Genomic DNA, 24,612 nt, shown 5'->3' with positions numbered 1-24,612 from the left:
GCATCAGCACTAACCTGGATCCCAAATAGGAAAGCGCGCTCATCGAGTTCATCCGTGAGAACTGGGACATCTTTGCATGGAAGCCTTCTGACATGCCAGGTGTACCGAGGGAACTCACTGAGCACACACTTAATATAGATCCTAAGTTTAAACCGGTCAGGCAATTTCTCCGCCGCGTCAACGAAGAAAGGCGTATGGCTATCGGTGAGGAGGTAGCTCAGCTGTTGGCCGCAGGGTTTATCATGGAGGTTTTTCACCCTGAGTGGTTAGCTAATCCAGTGCTGGTTCTTAAGAAAAACGGCACTTGGCGTATGTGTGTGGACTACACAGATTTGAACAAAGCTTGTCCAGCAGATCCCTTTGCCCTCCCTCGTATTGATCAGATTATTGATGCTACGGCGGGTTGTGACCATTTGTGTTTTCTGGATGCTTACTCTAGTTATCATTAGATCAAAATGGCAGTTAAGGACCAGGAGAAGACAGCTTTTATAACTCCTTTTGGAGCCTTCTGCTATGTCTCCATGCCCTTTGGGCTCAAGAGTGCCCAGGCGACTTATCAACGTTGTGTTCAGAATTGTCTTCATAAGCAGATTGGGCGCAATGTTCATGCATATGTGGATGATATTGTGGTGAAGTCCAGGAAGGAGGAAACATTGATAGAAGACTTGAGGGAGACTTTTGACAACCTTCGGGTTTATAAGATGATGCTTAATCCAGACAAATGTGTCTTTGGTGTTCCGGCAGGCAAGCTCTTGGGTTTTTTGGTGTCTAACAGGGGCATTGAGGCTAATCCGGAAAAAAATTCAGCAATCACGTCCCTGGCTAAACCGGCGTGTATCAATGACGTTCAACATTTAGCCAGCCGGATTGTGGCTTTAAGCCGGTTTATCAGTCGTCTTGGGGAGAAAGCTATCCCTTTATATCAGATGTTAAAAAAACGGATGACTTCGTCTGGAGCGGCGCGGCTGATAAAGCGTTTGAGGATTTGAAGAGACAGTTAGCTGAACCGCCTGTCCTTGCAGCTCTGGTCGAGAAAGAGCCTTTACTGCTATATGTGGCTGCTAATGCCCGGGCCATTAGTGTGGCTATTGTTGTGGAGCGCAAGGAGGCTAGAAAGGAGTATCCGGTTCAACGGCCGGTTTATTATATCAGTGAGGTGCTCATTGAATCAAAGCAGAGGTATCCGCATTGGCAGAAGCTGGTATATGGAGTTTTTATGGCAAGCTGGAAGCTCAAGCATTATTTTCAGGGTCATGCTATCACAGTGGTTAGTTCAGCCCCTTTGGGAGATATCATCCAAAATAGAGAAGTGACTGGCTGGATTGCCAAGTGGGCTATTAAGCTTGGGCCTCACGGGCTCAGGTATACACCTCGCACAGCGATCAAATCTCAAGCACTCGTGGACTTCATCAATGATTGGACAGAGTTGCAGGCACCAGAGGAAAAGCCAGAAAACACTTATTGGACTATTCACTTTGATGGGTCTAGGAAATTGGAGGGCTCGGGGGCTGGAGTCATATTAACTTCCCCACGAGGTGACAAGTTTTGTTATGTTCTTCGCTTAATGTTCCCTTGCACTAACAATGCGGCTGAGTACGAGGCCTTACTCCACGGTCTTCGGATGGCTAAGCAGATGAACTTAAGCCGGGTAAAGTGCTTCGGTGACTCAGACCTGGTGGCTCAACAGGTATCTGGCACTTGGGATTCTAAGGACCCACTCATGGTTGCGTATCGACGAGAGGTGGACATAGTGGCTGGTCATTTCAAGGGCTATCAAGTTGACCATATAGACCGGCGAAGGAATGAAGCGGCGGACGCTTTAAGTCGTCTAGGCTCTCAACGTAAACCGGTGCCACCTAATGTCTTCCTCGACGTACTTCATAATCCGTCGGTCAAGATACCCACAGAGGAGGAGTTGGCTATTCCTGACCCGGAGGCCCAATTGGTGGCAGCTTTGCATGTTATACCGGATTGGACAGTCCTGTACTTGGCTTACATGAACCGGGGCGAGTTACCGGAGGATGAAACCTTGGCCCGGCAGATAATCCGGCGATCCAAGTCAATGACCATAATCAATGGGGAGTTACATCGTTACAACGTCATAGGAGAAATTCGGCGTTGTGTGTGTCCTCAAGAGGGTTGTGAGATTTTGCGAGAAATCCACGAAGGAGATTGTGGTCACCACGCCGGTTCAAAATCCTTGGTGGCTAAGGCTTTTCGTCATGGCTTCTATTGGTTGACGGCTCATGCTAATGCTGAGGATTTAGTCAAAAGGTGTGATGGTTGTCAGAAATTTTCACGCCGCGCTCATGTTCCGGCTCAGGAGTTGAGAATGATTCCAATTACTTGGCCGTTTGCAACTTGGGGGGCTCGATATGGTTGGACCCTTTAAGAGATCCAAGGACAAAAAGACCCACCTGTTAGTGGCGGTTGACAAGTTTACCAAGTGGGTAGAGGCAGAGCCAGTCAGTAAGTGTGATGCAGCCACGTCGATTTGATTCATTAAAAAGGTGATATTCCGGTTTGGTTTTCCACATAGCATTATACTGATAATTGTACTAATCTGTCTAAAGGAGATATGGAGGAATTTTGTCAACGTGAGCACATCCGGCTTGGTGTAGCATCAGTGGCTCACCCCCAGTCTAAGTGTCAAGCAGAGAGGGCAAATCAAGAAATTTTGAGAGGTATCAAACCCCGGCTTATGGTTCCTTTAAAGCGGACACCGGGTTGTTGGGTGGAGGAGTTACCTTCTGTATTATGGAGTATCAACACCACACCAAATAGATCTACGGGTTACACGCCTTTCTTCATGGTTTATGGAGCAGAGGCGGTTCTCCCTAGTGATATCCGTCATGACTCACCCCGTGTGACGGCTTATGTTGAAGCTGAGAATGAGAAAGCACGTCAGGACTCACTGGACTTGTTAGATGAGGAGCGTGATTTAGTAGAAGCGCGTTCGGCGATTTATCAACAAGATCTCTGACGTTATCAAAGTCGCCGGGTTAAGACCAGAACTTTTCAAGAAGGCGATCTGGTGCTCCGGCTCATCCAGGATCAGACTGATATGCACAAGTTATCCCCACCTTGGGAAGGACCTTTTGTGGTTAGCAAAAATCTGCACAACGGGTCATACTACCTCATTGATGTTCGAGAGCACAAAGACTCACGCAAATCGGAGGAGGAGACTCAGCGGCCGTGGAATATAGCTCTTCTTCGGCCTTACTATACTTGATCCACAGGCTCTTTTTATGTACATACTTATGACAATGTATATATAATAAACCGGAGCCTCAGTTAAAGCGGGGTCTCTGTTCTTTTTTACATCATGTGTGGTTCCATGGGGGCTTCTACTTACAAAGCGGAGTTTTAATAACCCGGCTCATAAGGCCACGCAGATAAAAAGGGAATCACTAGGGGGCTTGGTCGTATTCGAACCATAGCTACACCTCTTGATCGGTTTAACACCATAAAGGGAAATCACTAGGGGGCTTGGTTGTGCTTACACCATAGCTACACCTTTTGATAGGCTTAAAAGCCAAAAGGAAATTATGTGGAACCAAAGAGAGGTTGTTGCATAAAGCACAACTCAAACATAGGTCACCACTGAGCATTGCTCAAATATTACTTGGGGGCTCCTTGCTTCTCAAAGAACAACAAGCTTGCACCCTTGTAGTAGGCTATCAAGCCAGGCTTGGAAGCCAGGTGTATTCACCTAAAACCCCGGGTTATCCTGCCTCTTTAAGTAAGCCACTCTGTCTAGGTAAACCTGGTATGACCCATCGAACGTTTGACAAGTTAATCTCATAGACCCTGAACTTGTCAAAGTTAAAATGATGATTGGTTAAAGATTGAGGTCCATCTTAAAAGGCTTTGCTAAATGGTTTAACTCAGCGGCCTGGCAGCCCATGAAAAGCCTCGATTGAGGGCCTGGCAGCCCATGAAAAGCCTTGCAGATTTCTTTTGTCTTTGCTGTTTTTATAATCTTTTAATAAGGGATTTATGAATATTTTCTGATAAACTGGTGTTTAGTACAACCCGACGTAACTTTCAACTCTTAGTTGTCAGTACATGATCAATTTTAAACCGGCAGTACGTTGCTCCGGTCTGGTTTTGACTAGATGTCACCAGCATTATACGAATAAATCAACGACTATTATAGCCCGGCTTGGTTTTTATATGAACCGGCAAGAGGGCAAGGAGTCATCAACACTCTGGATTGGCGTTTTTCACCCTTACTATACAAACAGTTGGTCAACCAACGAGGTATGTGACAGGTATCATCTATTTTTACAAATCTTGGTTGTCCATCCAAGTTATGTATATATTTTTTGGGCATCATGACCCATCCAGTGGTAAACCACTAGGACACTTTCAAGTTCTTATATGTAGGAACACAAATCATAATGGACTATGCATACATAGATCCCAAAGGCAGAACAAGTTTTCAGGTCTCAAGCAAAACAAACATGCTCGATGGCATGGCAGATAAAGGTGTTCATGCTATCCTATTACAAGGCGCTTTAAACAGCCCAAATTGAATAATTGTTTTCAAAGAGTGGAAGACTGCAACTGGTAAACCGACCACCGGTTTAGGATTCCTCATCGGGGCGGCTTGACGATTGAGGGTCATCTTGCGCGGTCACATTCTCTTCATCCCTCCCAGACGCTGTAAATCAACCGTTGACCAATCGATTCCGGTTAAGGCTTGAAAAACGGCCTCTTCATGGATAAGATTGGAGGGGTCAGTGTCAGGAGCGTAAGTATGCTTACGGATTGGTGGCACAAGATCTTCAACATTATGGATCAACGCGGGTTGTCTTTTTCCCTCAGCATCATAAATCGGTTGAAAATGAGATAGATCTGTGTCCTCCGCCAGTTTGCTTGCTATCGGTCGCATCTCCTTTGTCAGCCTTCGGAGATCGTCGTTATTGAAGTCTGAGCCATCTTCTTTCACACTAGGATACCCTTTGATCATATCTGCCGGTTCAAGATCCGGAATCCACGCCTTGGCCTGGATTAGCGCGGTCGGCGCTCCTGATCTTGCGGCTGATCTCTTCAGTTCGTTGATCCGGGCAGGTAGCATGTCCAGCTTTTCAATAGTTTCTTTTATCAGCGATGGCGGAGGCTTGTTATAAGCTGCAGTGCAAATGGCTCGCTGGGATCCAGAGAACAGCTATTCTATTAAGGTGTAGGCCGCTTTAAGCTTCATCCGCATGTCAGAGCCCAGATGAGCAATGCGGGTCCCTGTCATGGTTAAGCATCAGTAAACCGGTCATTGATAAGATCTTATGAATTAGACAAACTACACGAGAGGGTACTTACCAAACACATCAGAAGTCATGGTGTTAATATGCCGCTTTAAGCCGATCAGTTCTTCAACCACCGGCTTAAGGGCTGCCTCTGCGTCCTCGGACTTCTTTGTTAAACCAGCCTTTTCTGTCTCCCAGTCTGCACGCTCTTTGTCAAAGGTTTCTTTCAGCTTCTCCATAGCTGCTAAGGCATTGGTCAGCTCTTCTTTGGCTTTGGAAGCCTCTGCTTGTTGAGATTTAACATTCTCTTAAAGGTCCGCGGTTTGAGCATCCTTCTTATTCAGCTCAGCCTACAAAGGTGAGATATATCATAAAGACAGGTTATGAAGTACCAAGCGTATAACAAGTTATGCACTTTGTACTTGGGGGCTAATGCCTATTTACTCTATCATCAATATATATTTCACAAGTCTCAAGTACAATGCAAGCATTATCCTTAACACTTGGGGGCTAATGTACATCTGTTCAAAGCTGGCGCATTGATTCAAGACCCGGTTTACCTTGCAAAGATAAACCGGACCTTGGGGGCTACACCGATGAAAATTACAGGAATATAATGATAAAGTACCGGTTTATTTCCAAAGATCAATTGACATATGGAGGATCAGCATGCAAGGATTAAGCTATTACAAAGTCCCAGTTTATGATTGCCATCATCAACCGGCCCTTGGGGGCTACTTGGGATGATACTTGTACTTTGGATTTAAGAAAGGAAAAGTGATGAAAATACCTTATAGCGTTCCTTCATCAGGTTCACCAAACCGGCTTCATAATCACAGTTTGAGTGCAGACGGTTTAGAAAACCGGAGTGGAGTTCTTGAGCGCTGAGATGGGCGTAACTTGACAAGTCGGTGCTCCATTTGCCTTTTTCCATGGCAGCACGCTCTTCCTTGGCACTATGTTTCGTCAATATAACAGGATGGCCATGAGAGCTGTGGCTCATACCGGTAATGATAATATCGCCTTCTTTGTCTCCAGTAGTCTTTTCTGGAGTTGATGGGGTGTCAGTAGCTTTCACCGGACTAGAAGGTCTATCGTCAGCCCGGATAGGATTTGTCGGTTCATCATCAGGTACAGCAGTGTCAACTTCTGGTTGTTCATTAGTATTGTGATCTTGAGGGGGTGGTTCATCAAAGGTAGCTTCAGGATTTGGATTTGGACCCTCCGGTCCAGCCGTTTGCTCCGGTTCAAGAACCATCTGGTCTTCGGGTGGATTGGTCACCCGAGCCTTTTTGCAGGGTCTGGCTTTGGCTCTAAAACAGAAAAAGATGCGAAAATTAAGCATAGTATATAATGTATGAAAACATCAAAAGAAGGGATTGAAGTACTTACCTAGCTAGAGTTTTGAGAGGAGGAAGTTGGGTCGATGTTGACTCGCCAGAGGATGAAGGAGGTGTCACCTGATAATTTGAATCGGACGGATTAATAGGTTGTCAGAAATAGCCTGCCTTGGGATAAGAATTGTCAGAAGTGGGTGAGACCTCAGATCGGCGCTTTCGAACCGGGGCGTCAGGTAAACCGGCCGAAGTGACCTTTTGCCCGCTGTGCCGGGTTGTGCGGCGAGCCTCGTGCTGCTGCGTCTTCAAAATAAATGTTGGATCCAAGTGAGCAAGAGGATGAGAAAAGCTTACTTTTCGGGCCGCTTGACGGATTTTTTGTGTTGGCATAGAGTCTGAACCGGAGGAAAGGACAACTACCTCTACATCGTCAGCTTGGCTGCCCTCCACGTCCGCCTGATAAGTATCATTGTCAATGAGATGCATGAAAATGGAACCAAGTGAATCAAGTTCTACCTCAACTTCCGGTTCATCCGGGTCGTCGTCCAGTTCCATGCTGATGCGTTCAGGTGCTTTCCGCTTTGTGGTTTTCTTGACGGCTTTGGTTTTAGGGCGGGCAATTTTTGCCGCTTTCTCTTGAGGTTTCTTCTTCCAAAACGGACCATCACCCTGTTTAAAAGTAAAAAAGAAGGGTATTCAAGGATTGTACAGTCTAAAGATATCAAGGGTAAAGCGGAGGAACAATACTCACAGCAAGCGGTTTGTTCTGCGTGTAAAAGGGGTCTAGTCCGGTTTGGCGATAGACAGCTTCCGATTCGTTCAATATCTTCTTGACGGCCTCAGTGACCTCTTCATCGGTTAGCTAAATGTTGGTATGACGTTGGGAGTCCTCTACTTCACCAGTATACTCGCACATTAAGCCAGAGCGGCGACTTAACGGCAAGATGCTCCAAGATATCCAGCAACGGACAAAGTCTACACCTGTTAAACTATTGGCCAAGAAGGCTCTCATCTTGGCTAGTTGAGGTGCGTACGGGGCCTGTTCCTGGGCACTTAGGCATTGTGGAAGTGGATGAGTATTGGAAAGCCGGTGGGCCCGGTAACCCGGCAAAGGATTTTCGTCTTCAGGGGAGGTGTCTTTACAGTAGAACCAAGTTTGATTCCACTCTTTGGGGGTGATTGTGCAGCTTGGAGTGAGGAAATTCAACCTCCTTTCTTTTTTGAATGGAGACACCACCAAGTTTAGTATTGGGTCCGTCTACAAATTTGGTGCGCCGGTTCAGATTGAAGAAATCCCGGAACAGCTCCACAGTTGGCTCTTCTTGGAGGTACGCTTCACAGAAAACTTGAAAGTTGCATATATTGGATACCGAGTTGGGTCCAATATCTTGAGTGTGGAGTTGAAAGCTGGCAAGCACATCCTGGAAAAACTTTGACCCGGGCGGTTTGAAATCACAGCCTATGTGATCAACAAACACAACTACCTCACCCTGCTTAGGGGTGGGAGGATTTTCCGGCCCAGGAACTCGCCACCGGATCTCATTCTTCTTTGGTAAGGTTTCGATCTTGACCATTCCATTCGGTTGCTCCTTGATAACCCGGGAGGGAGCCCAGTTGCAGGACTAAAACTGCTTGGCCATTGCAAATGAAAAGCTGGAAAGAAATGTCGGTTTACAATTTATTCATAGTGATGCATAAGGTACAGTAGGACAGAGGAATCCAAGTATGTGAAATTGGTAAACCGGAGGCTGATACAATTATGAATGACAAAGCAATAAGCAGAAGCAGAGGTATATACATACTATTAAACCGGAGTATGACAATGGAGATAAAGGGATTGTCGGTTTACAAGGGGACTAATGGTATATAATAAATTACTTTTTACAAGGGTAAACCGTCTATGTGATGCGGAAGGTACAGATCTAAGGCAAGAATGACTAAGTAAGGTAAAACAGGTTTCACAAGACTGCGTTGAAATTTTGGATCTACCATAAGCCAGGAAAAGGAAAAATATTGAGACTCAAGAACTTGGTCCCAAAGCAGTTCATGAAAGGTCCAGACAACGTCTACAAGAAGAAGGTTGTGTAGTAGACATCAAGCTCTTTTCTACCGCCGTTGCCGGGGAGGTTAGCGCTTGAAGGTATATCTTTAGATATTGCAATCGAATCTTTTTGTTTCTTGTTTTATCACTAGTTTAGTTTATAAAAGAAAACTAAAAATGGAATTGAGGGTACCTCATATGCTTCATCTTTTTAATATCTTTCATGAAAATAAGGATTCCGATAATTGTGCTCAAGTGCTAGAAGAAGAATGCATTAGAATGTTTGGCACTAAATATTTGAATGATGAGCATGATTGCAATGTTGTTAGTATGAACTCCTTGAATATCCATAGTAGTAATGATGATTGCACTAGTCATGATGAAAATGTCTCTTATAAGCATGTCAACTTTTGTGGAGTGCATAGAGTTTGCAAGTACACACCAAATAGGGAAGATAGATTTTGCAAGAGGCATAAGTATTTGGAAACTAAATGGTTGCAAGAATGGCTAGATGTTTGTGCTGACAATTTAAAATTTCTTCACCATACTTGTGAACTTTGCAATGAACATGGTCATTTAAATCTCAAATGCAAATTGTTTCATGATCGTATCGTGTCCAAAAATTGTGATGATTTGATTTCCCTTGCACATCATAATGAACTTAGTTTTCTTTTGTGTTATGAAGAAATGAAACATATAACTAAGCATATTCCAGAATATAACCTTGAGAAGTTCCTCGATATTGATCTAGAAGAAATTTTTATGTATTGTGCGGTGAATTCCATAGAAAATCCTTATATTGCCAATTACATAAAGAAAAGAAAACAAATAGAAGATTAAGAGAATACTAACAAAAGGGAATATACTTCCCAATATTCTCCTATTATTTCTTATGATGAATCAGGTAATGAGGAGGAGCCTTCTAATCAACCAATCTCATCAATAAGGAGCTCCAAAAAGAGTATTGAACCCACACATAATGTAAAGAAGAAAAAGAAAAGATGAAGGAGCAAAGGTGAAAAGGTATCTCTCCCAAATGATGTTGCCCCTATTACTCATTGTGATGATGATAATTTCTATACTATTGGTGCTATCCATACTATTAATGATGAGAGTGATTATGCTTATGATATGAAAAGGCCCAAGCTTGGGGATGCTATGTTTGATGAGAATGACATGTTTGAGAATACATTTTCTGGAATTAATGTTTGTCCCAAGCTTGGGGATGCTATGTTTAATGAAGATGATATTTCTAGCCTCCCAAGCTTTGATATGCAAATTTGTTATGATGATAGCATGCCTCCTACTTATGATGATTATATTGATGAAAGTGGGTTTGGAAGAGTGTCAACTTTAGGAAGTAGTGATCCCACTATTTTGGAGGATGTTGAATGTTATTGTGATAATTATGAAAGTGGATTTGGGGAGGTCATGACTTTATTTAGTAATGATTCCACTATCTTGGAAGAGGTTTCAATCGATTATGATGAGAACAAAGTTGCTACTTATGATGATTATTGTGATGATACTTATGCTATAAAAAGTAGTGATGATTATATTTATAAACATTTCATGATTATGATTACCCTTTTTCTGAACATTACTCCTTTAATGTGGAAAAAATTTATAGTATTCGAGTTTCTTATGATACTCCCACTATTCCGAACGAGAAGAATTTTGCTTATGTGGAGAGTAATAAAATTTCTATGCTTGTAGATCATAAAAAGAATGCTTTATGTGATAGTTATATTGTTGAATTCATTCATGATGATACTGAAAATTATTATGAGGGAGGAATATAGGCTCGTAATAGTTGCAATAATATCAAGTTTCCTCTCTATGTGTTGAAAATCTTGAAGTTATGCTTGTTTTACCTTCTTATGCAAGTTGATTCTTGTTCCCATAAGTTGTTTGCTCACAAAATCCCTATGCATAGGAAGTGGGTTAGACTTAAATGTGCTAGTCATATTCTTCATGATGCTCTCTTTATGTTACAATTCTTATCTTTTATGTGAGCTTCATTGAAATTATCATGCCTAGCTAGGGGCGTTAAACGATAGCGCTTGTTGGGAGGCAACCCAACTTCATTTTTCTTCCTTGGTTTTTGATCCTGTTTAGTACTAAATAATCTATCCAGCCTCTATTTTTGTTGTGTTTTTGTGTTTAATTAGTGTTTGTGCCAAGTAGAACCGTTGGGAAGACTTGGGGAAAGTCTTTTTGATCTTGCTGTAAAAAACAGAAACTTTAGCGCTCACGAGATTTGCTGCCATTTTTTATTGGAGAGTGATATTTAGTTAATTATTTTTGAAGATGATTAATAGATAAATTACTCACGTCCAGAAATTTCTTTTGGAATTTTTGGTGTTCCATAAGTATACGTTTGATCCAGATTACTACAGACTGTTCTGTTTTTGACAGATTCTGTTTTCTATGTGTTGTTGCTTATTTTGATGAATCTATGAGTAGTATCGGAGGGCATGAACCATAAATGAGTTGGAATACAGTATATATTACACCAATATGAACTTAGAATGAGTTCACAACAGTACCTAAGTAGTGATTTATTTTCTTATACTAACGGAGCTTACGAGTTTTCTGTTAAGTTTTGTGTTGTGAAGTTTTCAAGTTTTGGGTAAAGATTCGATGGACTATGGAATAAGGAGTGGCAAGAGCCTAAGCTTGGGGATGCCCAAGTAACCCCAAGGTAATATTCAAGGACAACGAAGAGCCTAAGCTTGGGGATGCCCCGGATGGCATCCCCTCTTTCGTCTTTGTCTATCGGTAACTTTACTTGGAGCTATATTTTTATTCACCACATGATATGTGTTTTGCTTGGAGCATCATTTATTTTCTTTTGTTTTGCTTGCTGTTTGAATAAAAAACCAAGATCTGAAATTATTAAATGCTAGAGAGTCTTCACATAGTTGCATAATTATTCGACTACTGATTGATCTTCACTAATATATTTCGGAGTAGTTTGTCATTTGCTCTAGTGCTTCACTTATATCCTTTTAGAGCACGGCGGTGGTTTTATTTTGAAGAAATAGATGAACTCTTGTGCTTCACTTATATTATCTTGAGAGTCTTTTATAACAGCATGGTAATTTGCTTTTAGGCATAATAAAAACTTTCATATAAAGTGCATTGAATACTATGAGATGTTTGATACTTGATGATTGTTTTGAGATATGAAGATGGTGATATTAGAGTCATTCTAGTTGAGTAGTTGTGAATTTTAGAAATACTTGTGTTGAAGTTTGTGATTCCCATAGCATGCATGTATGGTGAACCGTTATGTGATGAAGTCGGAGCATGATTTATTTATTGATTGCCTTCCTTATGAGTGGCGGTCGGGGACGAGCGATGGTCTTTTCCTACCAATCTATCCCCCTAGGAGCATGCGTGTAGTACTTTGTTTCGATAACTAATGGATTTTTGCAATAATTATGTGAGTTCTTTATGACTAATGTTGAGTCCATGGATTATACGCACCCTCACCCTTCCACAATTGCTAGCCTCTCTAGTACTGCACAACTTTCACCGGTACCATAAACCCACCATATACCTTCCTCAAAACAACCACCATACCTACCTATTATGGCATTTCCATAGCCATTCCGAGATATATTGCCATGCAACTTTCCACCGTTCCGTTGGTCTGACATGCTTCATCATTCTCATATTGCTTTGCATGATCATGTAGATGACATCGTATTTGTGGCAAAGCCACCATTCATAATTCTTTCATACATGTCGCTCTTGATTCATTACATATCCCGGTACACTGCCGGAGGCATTCACATAGAGTCATATTTTGTTCTAAGTATTGAGTTGTAATTCTTGAGTTGTAAGTAAAAAGAAGTGTGATGATCATCATTATTAGAGCATTGTCCTAGTGAGGAAAGGATGATGGGGACTATGATTCCCCCACAAGTCGGGATGAGACTTCGGACGAAAAATAAAAAAATGAAAAAAATGAAAAGAGGCCAAAAGAAAAAAGAAAGAAAGAAGGCCTAAATAAAAAAAGAGAAAAAGAGAGAAGGGGCAATGCTACTATCCTTTTACCACACTTGTGCTTCAAAGTAGCACCATGATCTTCATGATAGAGAGTCTTCTATGTTGTCACTTTCATATACTAGTGGGAATTTTTCATTATAGAACTTGGCTTGTATATTCCAATGATGGGCTTCCTCAAAATGCCCTAGGTCTTCATGAGCAAGCGAGTTGGATGCACCCTGACTTAGTTTCTTTTTGAGATTTCATACACTTATAGCTCTAGTGCATCCGTTGCATGGCAATCCCTACTCACTCACATTGATATCTATTGATGGGCATCTCCATAGCCCGTTCACACGCCTAGTTGATGTGAGACTATGTTCTCCTTTTTGTCTTCTCCACAACCACCATTCTATTCCACCTATAGTGCTATGTCCATGGCTCACGCTCATGTATTGCGTGAAGATTGAAAAAGTTTGAGAACATCAAAAGTATGAAACAATTGCTTGTCTTGTCATCGGGGTTGTGCATGATTGAAATATTTTGTGTGATGAAGATAGAGCATAGCCAGACTATATTATTTTGTAGGGATAGCTTCCTTTGGCCATGTTATTTTGAGAAGACATGATTACTTTGTTAGTATGCTTGAACAATTATTATTTTTATGTCAATATTAAACTTTTGTCTTGAATCTTTCAGATCTGAATATTCTTGCCACAATAAAGAGAATCACAAGGATAAATATGTTAGGTAGCATTCCACATCAAAAATTCTGTTTTTATCATTTACCTACTTGAGGACGAGCAGGAATTAAGCTTGGGGATGCTGATACGTCTCCAACATATCTATAATTTTTGATTGTTCCATGCTATTATATTATCGGTTTTGGATGTTTATGGGCTTTATTTTACACTTTTATATTATTTTTGGGACTAACCTATTAACCGGAGGCCCTGCCCAAATTGTTGTTTTCTTGCCTATTTCAGTGTTTCGAAGAAAAGGAATATCAAACGGAGTCCAAACGGAATGAAACCTTTGGGAGAGTTATTTTTGGAATGGAAGCAATCCATAAGACTTGGAGTAGACGTCAGGGAAGTTTTGAGGTGGCCACGAGGCAAGGAGGCGCGCGCCCACCCTCGTGGGCCCCTAGTGGCTCCCCTGGCTGACTTCTTTCGCCTATATATGTCCATATACCCTAAAAAATCGAGGAGCACAATAGATCGGGAGTTCCGCCGCCAGAAGCCCCCATAGCCACCGAAAACCAATCTAGACCCGTTTCGGCACCCTGCTGGAGGGGGGAATCCCTCTCCGGTGGCCATCTTCATCATCCCGGCGCTCTTCATGACGAGGAGGGAGTAGTTCACCCTCGGGGCTGAGGGTATGTACCAGTAGCTATGTGTTTGATCTCTCTCTCTCTCTCGTGTTATCGAGTCGGCACGATCTTGATGTATCGCGAGCTTTGCTATTATATTTGTATCTTATGATGTTTCTCCCCCTCTACTCTCTTGTGATAAATTGAGTTTTCCCTTTGAAGTTATCTTATCGGATTGAGTCTTTAAGGATTTGAGAACACTTGATGTATGTCTTGCATGTGCTTATCTGTGGTGACAATGGGATATCACATCATCCACTAGATGTATGTTTTGGTGATCAACTTGCGAGTTCTGTGACCTCGTGAACTTATGCATAGGGGTTGGCACACGTTTTCGTCTTGTCTCTCTGGTAGAAACTTTGGGGCACTCTTTGAAGTGCTTTGTGTTGGTTGAATAGATGAATATGAGATTCTGTGATGCATATTGTATAATCATACCCACGGATACTTGAGGTGACATTGGAGTATCTAGGTGACATGATGGTTTTGGTTGATTTGTGTCCTAAGGTGTTATTCTAGTACGAACTCTTGAATAGATCGATCTGAAAGAATAAATTTGTGGTGGTTTCGTACCCTACAATAATCTCTTCGTTTGTTCTCCGCTATTTGTGACTTTGGAGTGACTCTTTGTTGCATGTTGAGGGATAGTTATATGATCCAATTATGTTATTTTTGTTGAGAGGACTTGCACTAGTGAAAGTATGAACCCTAGGCCTTGTTTCCTAGCATTGCAATACCGTATGTGCTCACTTTTATCATTAGTTACCTTGCTGTTTTTATATTTTCAGATTACAAAAACCTATATCTACCATCCATATTGCACTTGTATCACCATCTCTTCGCTCAACTAGTGCACCTATACAATTTACCATTGTATTGGGTGTGTTGGGGACACAAGAGATTCTTTGTTATTTGGTTGCAGGGTTGTTTGAGAGAGACTGTCGGTGTCAAAACCGGTGGATCTCGGGTAGGGGGTCCCGAACTGTGCGTCTAGGCGGATGGTATCAGGAGGCAGGGGACACAATGTTTACCCAGGTTCGGGCCCTCTTGATGGAGGTAAAACCCTACGTCCTGCTTGATTGTTCTTGATTATATGAGTAGTACAAGAGTTGATCTACCACGAGATCAGAGAGGCTAAACCCTAGAAGCTAGCCTATGGTATGATTGTTGTTGGTCCTACGGACTAAACCCTTCGGTTTATATAGACACCGGAGGGGGCTAGGGTTACACAGAGTCGGTTACAAGGAAGGAGATCTACATATCCGTATTGCCAAGCTTGCCTTCCACGCCAAGGAGAGTCCCATACGGACACGGGACGAAGTCTTCAATCTTGTATCTTCATAGTCCAACAGTCCGGCCAAAGGATATAATCCGGCTGTCCCGATACCCCCTAATCCAGAACTCCCTCAGTAGCCCCTGAACCAGGCTTCAATGACGATGATTCCGGCGCGTAGATTGTCTTCGGCATTGCAAGGCGGGTTCCTCCTCCGAATACTTCATAGAAGATTTTGAACACGAGGATCGTGTCTGGCGCTGCAAAACAAGTTCCACATAACACCATAGAGAGAATAATATTTCCACAAATCTAATCTGCTGACGTACCCCGTAGCGTGGCATCACACCACAGCCAGGTCTTTATTCGAATCATTTTTCATAACCTATCTCAGCATGTTTCGCGAGGCGGTTTCCTTGGCACGTCTTATCGAAGCAGAGATTGTGTCCCCTTATTACAGGATTCCCATCAATACGGACGTGGGTAACCCAACCGCGCCATCAATTACGGCGCTTGGGGGATAAGCGAGTTTTACCAGGCTGGTGGGGGTGCATAGTTTCGTCCGCCCTTATAAAGGGATAAGGTTTCACCTTTTTCTACCCACGCCTTCTTCCTCCTTGCTCATCCATTATCGCACACTCGAGCTCTAGCGCCCAAGTCCACATCCTTCTCCTCAACTCTCTCCAAACATGTCAGGAGCGGGAGGCAAGTGGATGGTCTCCTCCGTCACGGAGGGGCACATCAAAAAACTACGTGGGGTCGGATACTTAGCCACGGATATCGCGCAGCAGCTGCCAGCCGCGGGGCAGATCGTCCCTACCCCGGAACCTTACGAAAGGGTGGTTTTCCTCCCCCACTTCGTCCGCGGACTGGGGTTTCCCCTCCATCCATTCGTCTGTGGCCTTATGTTCTATTATGGTCTGGACTTTCATGATCTGGCCCCGAATTTCATCCTCAACATCTCGGCGTTCATCGTCGTGTGCGAGGCTTTCCTCCGCATCCAGCCCCACTTCGGCTTGTGGTCGAAGACCTTCAGTATCAAGCCGAAGGTAGTAGGCGGCCAACAAGCGGAATGCGGTGGAGCCATGGTGGTCAAAATGCCCAACGTTACATGGCTCGAGGGCTCCTTTGTGGAGACCATGAAGGGGTGGCAATCGGGGTGGTTCTACATCACCGAGCCGCGCGACACCAACTAGGTGGCGGCCCTCGAGTTTCGATCCGAAATCCCCAAGCGTCTCACTTCCTGGAAGGAGAAGGGCCTGTCCTAGGGCTCATCGGTGGAGCTGGACGGACTCCAAAAGTGTATCCGGAACATGATAAGCAAGAAAATTAAGCTTGTCAACATAGTCCAGGTCATGCTTTTCCGTCGGATCCTCCCGTGTCAACAACGGGCTTTCAACTTATGGGAGTTCTACCCGGCCCAGCACCAGACTCTACGCGAGCTCTTCGACACGATGCATAAGGACGTCTGGAAGGTGCTGTTCAAGGGTGACGAGGTCCCCCCTTGTCTTACCGAGGACCGCGGGCTAAGCGCGAAGCGCCCTGCGAATCCGGTAAGTTCTGTACATCTGGTAGGGTGTTTATTTCCCATAGCTTAACCATGTGCGGGGTCTGAGCTCACATGCCTTTGACAGGACTGGGTGGAGACATCGGAGCAGATTAACTGTCCGGCCCCTCTGCCCGAAGACCCTGCAGACGCTCTCATGACGGAGATGCGGCCTCCGGCTCCTTATGAGGTGCCGGAGAGGACCAAGAAGAAGGCCACGGGAACCCGAAAGAGTTCCCAGTGCCAGGTGGTATCGGACTCATCATCCGACAACTCCAAGACGCACATCCTCCTGTGAAAACGAGGAGGGGGAAGATGAAGATTCTCCCCCTCTAGCCGGGGGAGACAAGAAAAGGAAGGCCGCCCCAACCGGGGAGGCCGAAGGGTCCAAGAAGGGAAGGACTCTCCTTCCGGACTGTTCCACCACCGCCGCTAGGCCAAGCCCCTGGCAAAGTCGTAAGTATTCGGATACCATTGTAACTCATAGCTTACTTTTGTTGCACTGCTTCTCCTAGCGTCGAATATGATTATGCATCTGCCCCGAGCCCGTATTGACGTATCCTCGTCGGACGGTTCCTTGGACTCGTCGGATATGAATAGTGATACACTTCCAACCGCCTCCTCTCCTCGCCGTATGGACGATGTCGAGGTACTGTCTCAAGGGGCACCGAGCCGGGGGGAGATAGTCCCGGCGGCGCCTCAAGGTGAACTTCCAGACTCCAGGCGCGAAGGGAGCAAGACTCCCAAGGGCTCCAAGTTTGGCCCCCAGCCGAACGCCGCGCCGGAACCTCCAATGGTTCCGGACTCCGGCAGGCGGCCCCTTCCAAGAGGGGCAAGCCGCCCATGCCGGTGACCTCTGTCCATCCAGAGGCACCGGACAACCTGCTGGGAGCGCTTCGCGGCGCTTCCATCGACGAAGAGCACCACACTATTATGAGTGCGGTGATCAAGAAGGTTCAGTCTGCCAAGAGCGGACTGACTGAAGCCTGTGCCAGCCTTCTAACAGGGTTTGAGCTAAGTATTTAAAATATAGGAAAGTATTACCGCATAGACAGTAGCCCCTGATGCTCTGTTTGGTGTTCACAAAGAAAAGTCGAATAGAGGATCAAATAATATCTGCAGGAGTCTAATATAAGTATGTCTATATGCGTATGCAGGCTTCGCTGCTGACCTCTGCCGCACTGACTGCGGAGGTCGCTGCCCTGAAGCAGAACCTCGAGCGGTCCGAGAAAGAGCTCGATCTTGCCAAGAGGCAGCTCGAGGAAAACAAAGGTAAGTAATGCCTTGTCTATATATATATAAGATGCGGTTGCAAAATGATAGGATCATCATGGATGTGCCAGGGGCCACGACCGAAGTGGCGACCCTGAAGCAAGCGTTGTCCGAGGCCGAAAACAAAGCGGCCAAGGAGCGCACCGAGCGGGAAAAACAAGAGGCACGGGTGGGCGAGGTGCAACAAGAGCTCCAGGCTCTCGTGAAGAAGCACGAAGCTTTGGAGCTTGACTCGAAGACGCGAGAGTCCGAGCTTGATGCGGCCCTCGGGAGCACAAAGCATGCCAAGGCTGAAGCCCAAAAGGCCCTCCAAGAAATTGAGGCGATGAGGAAGATAGCGGCGGGTAAGGCATTCAATATGCAAAGCAAGCATGTGCGAGTCCGGAGCTCTCTAGGAGCATTCGCAGATTTGCCCCGCAGCGTGTCGGATGCCGCGAAGTATTACCAGGCCGAGGAGGGAAGCTCGACGGAGAAGTTGTTCTGGTCTTAGTATACTGGGACCGAACACCCGATGCCTGTGAGCGACCAGCTGAAGCAACTAGTCGAGCTGCACAAGGCGGCCGAACAGGCCATGAGGGGCCTTATAGTCCAGATGTGGCATGGCGACTCCCTTCCCAATAGCTACTTAGGCTTGGTGAGGCGGCTTGTGGATGCCTGCCCACGGCTGGAAGTCATAAAGCGGCCCGTCTGCATCGAAGGTGCACGCCGGGCTTTTGCTCGTGCGAAGGTGCACTGGGCCAAGATGGACGTCGAGAAGCTGGTGAAGGAGGGGCCGCCGCAGGGCAAGGAGCATCGCCACCCCGAAATGTATTATGAGGGTGTCCTGAAGGGTGCCTGTCTTGTGGCGGACGAGTGTGCAAAGGATGTAACTTTTGAATGAACTTGCTCGTGTGATCCTGTATTATGAAAACTTGTTCATATGCGCTATGCAACGCTTGTTTTAATTTAAAATATTACCTTCTGTGCGGCTTTTTATTAAATCTGAGAGATGGCAGCCGTATGCTTCTGCCCCCATGCCACGAGTGCTGGGGTGTTCAGGATAAATCTGAGCACTCTTTTTCCCATTGTTGGGTCCTTCGAGGGAGGTGCTCAGCACAACGAACAAGGCAATCAGACTATAATGCTTTATCACTCTCACTTAGCCATAGAAGTCTACAATTTTAAATTTTGGCGAAGCCCCTAGTATTCAGAAAGTCGAATTTGGGGCGCTATACACGCCTTAAGCCGGACAAAGCCGACTCCTCGCTCTAAGCGGCATAAGTCTTTAGGGACTCGAGACCTCTCGAACAGCGACCAGCTCTCGCCTTATCATGACAGTCAGTTTTAGCTTTATCTACTGAGGTGCTTGCCCAGAAGAACCGGGGCACAATCGCAGTAGTTCTCCCCGTGCTACCTTAGCCGATATAGCGGAACGTAAGGTACCAAAACATGGGAGCCAGGCAAACCCAACTATTGACCCAAGACATGATTCGGAGCTGATGCATATAATGCTATAAGTTCGGGGTGCCGCACTGTCGAAAGTGTTCGGACTTCTCACGCCGTATTATGGGGTACGCTTAAGCCCCTGGCGTATTGGCCATACCAGAGTGTACGGGTGCTGAATGTCATGAATGAACATATATATAAAAAATAATAGAGAATGCGGTAATAGTCTAGTGCTATGCATTGTTTATTCAAAAAGGTGCGTCGAAGCAGAATGATACAAGTAGTGCGATAAGCAAAAAGTAGGAGTATTTGACATGTCCCCTCCAAGGGCAAGCTGAGGAATGGTATTTAAAGCAAGTATTTCACTCGTTATCAGAGACCACCTGGGAGTTCCATGGTGCGACGTAGCTTTCCGCCTCCTTGGTTGTTGCATCGTGTGTCTGGCAATCATACTGCCGGACGGGGTTTCCAAAGAGTAAAGTCCTGAAAGAGAGAAAAATAACAAAGCGGGAAGCCCCTAGTGCGGTTGAGTCGCGTCTTGGGGCGTGCCATAGTCGTGCCCCCCTCCCCACCTATGCCCATGGTATTTTCAATGCGTAATTATGTACGCGTGGCACGGATTTCGCCGTTTGGCTGGGACTGGGGTGGGGGCCGCATTGCTATGCGAGCTCGGAACGTGCCAGGCGGCCTTGTTGCCGATTACTCCGGGCGCGCTTGAAGGTGTCCGGGTGTTTAATCGCGAACTAGTGGATTGCCTTAAGAGGCTGCTTTGTGCTTCTACTGCGAGGGCCGCAGTGTGCTCCTCCGTGCGGAGAGAGCGCTCTGTGTTTCCATTGACTGTGATGACCCCCCGAGGTCCTGGCATCTTGAGCTTGAGGTATGCATAATGCGGTACCGCATTGAATCTCGCAAATGTGGTTCGCCCGAGCAGTGCATGATAGCCACTATGAAACGGGACTATATAGAAGATTAACTCCGCACTTCGGAAGTTATCCGGGGATCCGAAGACCACTTCCAGTGTGACTGAGCCTGTGCAATGGGCCTCTACACCTGGTATGACGCCTTTGAAGGTCGTTTTTGTGGGTTTGATCCTTGAGGGGTCTATACCCATTTTGCGCACTGTGTCCTGATAAAGCAGGTTCAGGCTGCTACCGCCGTCCATAAGGACTCGAGTGAGGTGAAATCCGTCGATGATTGGGACCAGTGCGGCAAATCCACCATGACGGATACTAGTGGGGTGGTCCCTGCGATCGAAGGTGATCGGACAGGAGGACCATGGGTTGAACTTTGGGGCGCCTGGCTCCAACGCATATACGTCCCTTAGCGTACGCTTCCGCTCCCTCTATGGGATGTGGGTTGCGTATATCATGTTCACCGTCCGCACTTGTGGGGGGAACCTCTTCTGTCCTCCGGTGTTCGGCGGTCGGGGCTCCTCCTTGTCATCGCTATGTAGCCCCTTATCTTTGTTTTCGGCATTTAACTTGCCGGCCTGCTTGAACACCCAACATTCCCTGTTGGTGTGGTTGGCTGGCTTGTCGGGGGTGCCGTGTATTTGGCATGAGCGATCGAGTATACGGTCCAAACTGGACGGGCCCGGAGTGCTTCTTTTCAATGGCTTTTTCCGCTGACCGGGTTTAGAGCCTCTGAATCCGGCATTGACTGTCGTATCCTCAGTATTGTCGTTGTTGATGCGGCGCTTGTGTTTGTTGCGACGTGACCTGCCATTGCTATCCTTGGTATCCGAAGTACCATGATTCTTTGATATGTTATTGCTTCGAGCCAGCCAGCTATCCTCTCCCGCGCAAAAGCGGGTCATGAGTGTCGTGAGGGCTGCCATAGATTTCGGCTTTTCCTGGCCAAGGTGTCGGGCGAGCCACTCATCGCGAATGTTGTGCTTAAAAGCTGCTAGGGCCTCTGCATCCGGACAGTAGACGATTTGATTTTTATTTGTTAGGAACCGTGTCCAGAATTTCCTGGCCGATTCCTCTGGCTGCTGAATTATGTCACTCAGGTCATCGGCATCTGGTGGTCACACATAAGTGCCCTGGAAGTTGTCGAGGAATGCGGCTTCCAGATCCTCCCAACAGCCAATGGATTCTGCTGGCAGGCTGTTGAGCCAATGTCGAGCTGGTCCTTCTTGTCCGCTGTGTTCGGCCCGGCCGGATTTACTTTTACTATATCCGTTGTGACGGTTATCGTCTTACGTAGTGGCGTGCCCTCGTGATCCGTAGATCGATCTTGCGTTTTTTGCTTTGTCCTTCAATACGTCTCGCAGGTCTAGCATGTTTCCCCGTGCCTTGACATTTTTATTTGAGTGGCGTCGGGGTGCGGGCTGAGCTTTTGGCTGAAATGCCTCTCTATCGTGGCCACGAGGTGGCCGATCAGCCGCGTCATACGCTGGAGATGTAGGTTTTAATGCTTCCTCCTCCAGTCGGGGTAGCAACCTACGCTTTGGGTGACTCTTGGAGGGGCGTTCGAGTTCATATTCCTCGGCCACAAGGACTTCAGTCCATCTGTCAGCTAGCAAATCTTGATCAGCTTGAAGCTGCTGTTGCTTTTTCTTAAGGCTATTTGCCATGGCTATAAGCCGGCGCTTGAAGCGCTCTTGCTCGACGGGATCCTCAGGCACGACAAATTCATCATCATCGAGGCTTGCCTCGTCTTTGGAGGAAGGCATGTAATTATCATCCTCCACCTCTCCATTTGCCGCTCTCTCGGGAGGGCTGGCTTCTCTGTCCTCCTGCTCTAAATCTTGCTGAAGGGGATTGTCGTTATCTTTGGCACTGTCCGGAGTGCTATTATCTCCTGTGCCGGTATCACCGCTTTTGCTTTGGCGAGAATTAGATCGGCGCCGCTGACGTCGGCGCTTGGGTTGCTTCTTGGAGGGGTCATCCTCCGCTGTCCCGACGCCATTGCCTTCTTTGGGTGTATCCACCATATATATATATATATCATATGATGAGGTGGTTGTCCAGTGCCCTGTGGGCAGTGGTTCTTATTCGTCTCCTGCATCATCGTCCATACCGTCGATGTCTTCGGAGTCGAAGTCGAGCATGTCGGTCAAATTGTCGACAGTGGCTACTAAGTGGGTGGTGGGTGGGCGGCGAATTTCTTCGTCATCTGCATCCCAGTCCTATCGGACATAGTTCGGCCAGGACTCTCCTGACAAGGAGAGAGACCTTAATGAGTTCAGTATGTCGCCAAAGGGCGAGTGCTGAAAGATATCCGCGGAGGTGAACTCCATGATCGGCGCCCAGTCGGATTCGATAGGCACGGGCGTAGGCGGTTCGGAGTCCGTAGCCGGGGAAGAATCCGGCAGTTCGGCGTCACGGCTCCCGTGAAGGGTAAGGTCGATACTCGGCTCGATCGCCACTGAGGATGCGACCTCCGTGGCGGGGGTCTATCCACCCGTCGATGGATGGTGCAATTGGCTCCGAATTGAGTGTCGGAGTGGTTGCCGGTGCGATCTCCCGAACAATGTCCGATGGTAGAACTAAATCATGCTCATCGTGACCATGTGGCGCACTCGGCAGGGGCCCGAATCCGAAGATCAAGTCTCTGCGGATATCGGCCGTGTAGTTTAAGCTTCCAAACCTGACCTAGTGGCCAGGGGCGTAACTCTCGATCTGCTCCAGATGGCCAAGCGAGTTGGCCCGCAGTGCGAAGCCACCGAATACAAAGATCTATCCGGGGAGAAAAGTCTCACCCTGGACTGCATCGCTATCGATGATTGAAGGATCCATCAAGCCTAATGATGATGTCACAGAGGAACTCTCAATGAAAGCACCAATGTCGGTGTCAAAACCGGCGGATCTTGGGTAGGGGGTCCCGAACTGTGCGTCTAGGCGGATGGTAACAGGAGGCAGGGGACACGATGTTTACCCAGGTTCGGGCCCTCTTGATGGAGGTAAAACCCTACATCCTGCTTGATTGTTCTTGATGATATGAGTAGTACAAGAGTTGATCTACAACGAGATCAGAGAGGCTAAACCCTAGAAGCTAGCCTATGGTATAATTGTTGTTGGTCCTACGGGCTAAACCTCCGGTTTATATAGACAATGGAGGGGGCTAGGGTTACACAGAGTCGGTTACAAGGAAGGAGATCTACATATCCGTATTGCCAAGCTTTCCTTCCATGCTAAGGAGAGTCCCATCCGGACACGGAACGAAGTCTTCAATCTTGCATCTTCATAGTCCAATAGTCCGGCCAAAGGATATAATCCGGTTGTCCGGATACCCCCTAATCCAGAACTCCCTCAGAGACCATCTTCATCCTACGCCTCCCACGGATTGATAAACCTTAGGTCATCCACTTGAGGGAAATTTGCTACTGTCCTACAAACCTCTGCACTTGGAGGCCCAACAACATCTACAAGAATAAGGTTGTGTAGTCGACATCAACCCCCCTATCGCCCACACTCACTTGGCGACGGTTCCAGATGTCGTCATGGAAAGGTGTTTTAAACCTTTTGTTTAGGAGCTCGCTGTAGTAGTGAAAGATCAATATGTGAAAATCTCGTAGGCAATGGATCAATGATGGATAATTACGTCGGATGCGATTCCTCATGCAACAGTTATAACATAGGGTGACACGGAACTAGCTCCAGTTCATCAATGTAATGTAGGCATGTATTCCGAATATAGTCATACGTGCTTATGGAAAAGAACTTGCATGACATCTTTTGTCCTACCCTCCCGTGGCAGCGGGGTCCTATTGGAAACTAAGGGATATTAAGGCCTCCTTTTAATAGAGTACCAGACCAAAGCATTAACACTTAGTGAATACATGAACTCCTCAAACTATGGTCATCACCGGGAGTGGTCCCAATTATTTTCACTTCGGAGTTGCCGGATCATAAAACATAGTAGGTGACTATTGACTTGCAAGATAGGATCAAGAACTCACATATATTCATGAAAACATAATAGGTTCAGATCTGAAATCATGGCACTCGGGCCCTAGTGAGAAGCATTAAGCATAGCAAAGTTATAGCAACATTAATCTTAGAACATAATGGATACTAGAGATCAAACCCTAACAAAACTAACATGATTACATGGTAAATTTCATCCAACCCATCACTGTCCAGCAAGCCTATGA

This window comes from Triticum urartu, chromosome 1 (genome assembly GCF_003073215.2).
Source record: "Triticum urartu cultivar G1812 chromosome 1, Tu2.1, whole genome shotgun sequence".
Lineage (NCBI taxonomy): Eukaryota > Viridiplantae > Streptophyta > Magnoliopsida > Poales > Poaceae > Triticum > Triticum urartu.
This window is presented reverse-complemented; position numbering follows the sequence as displayed.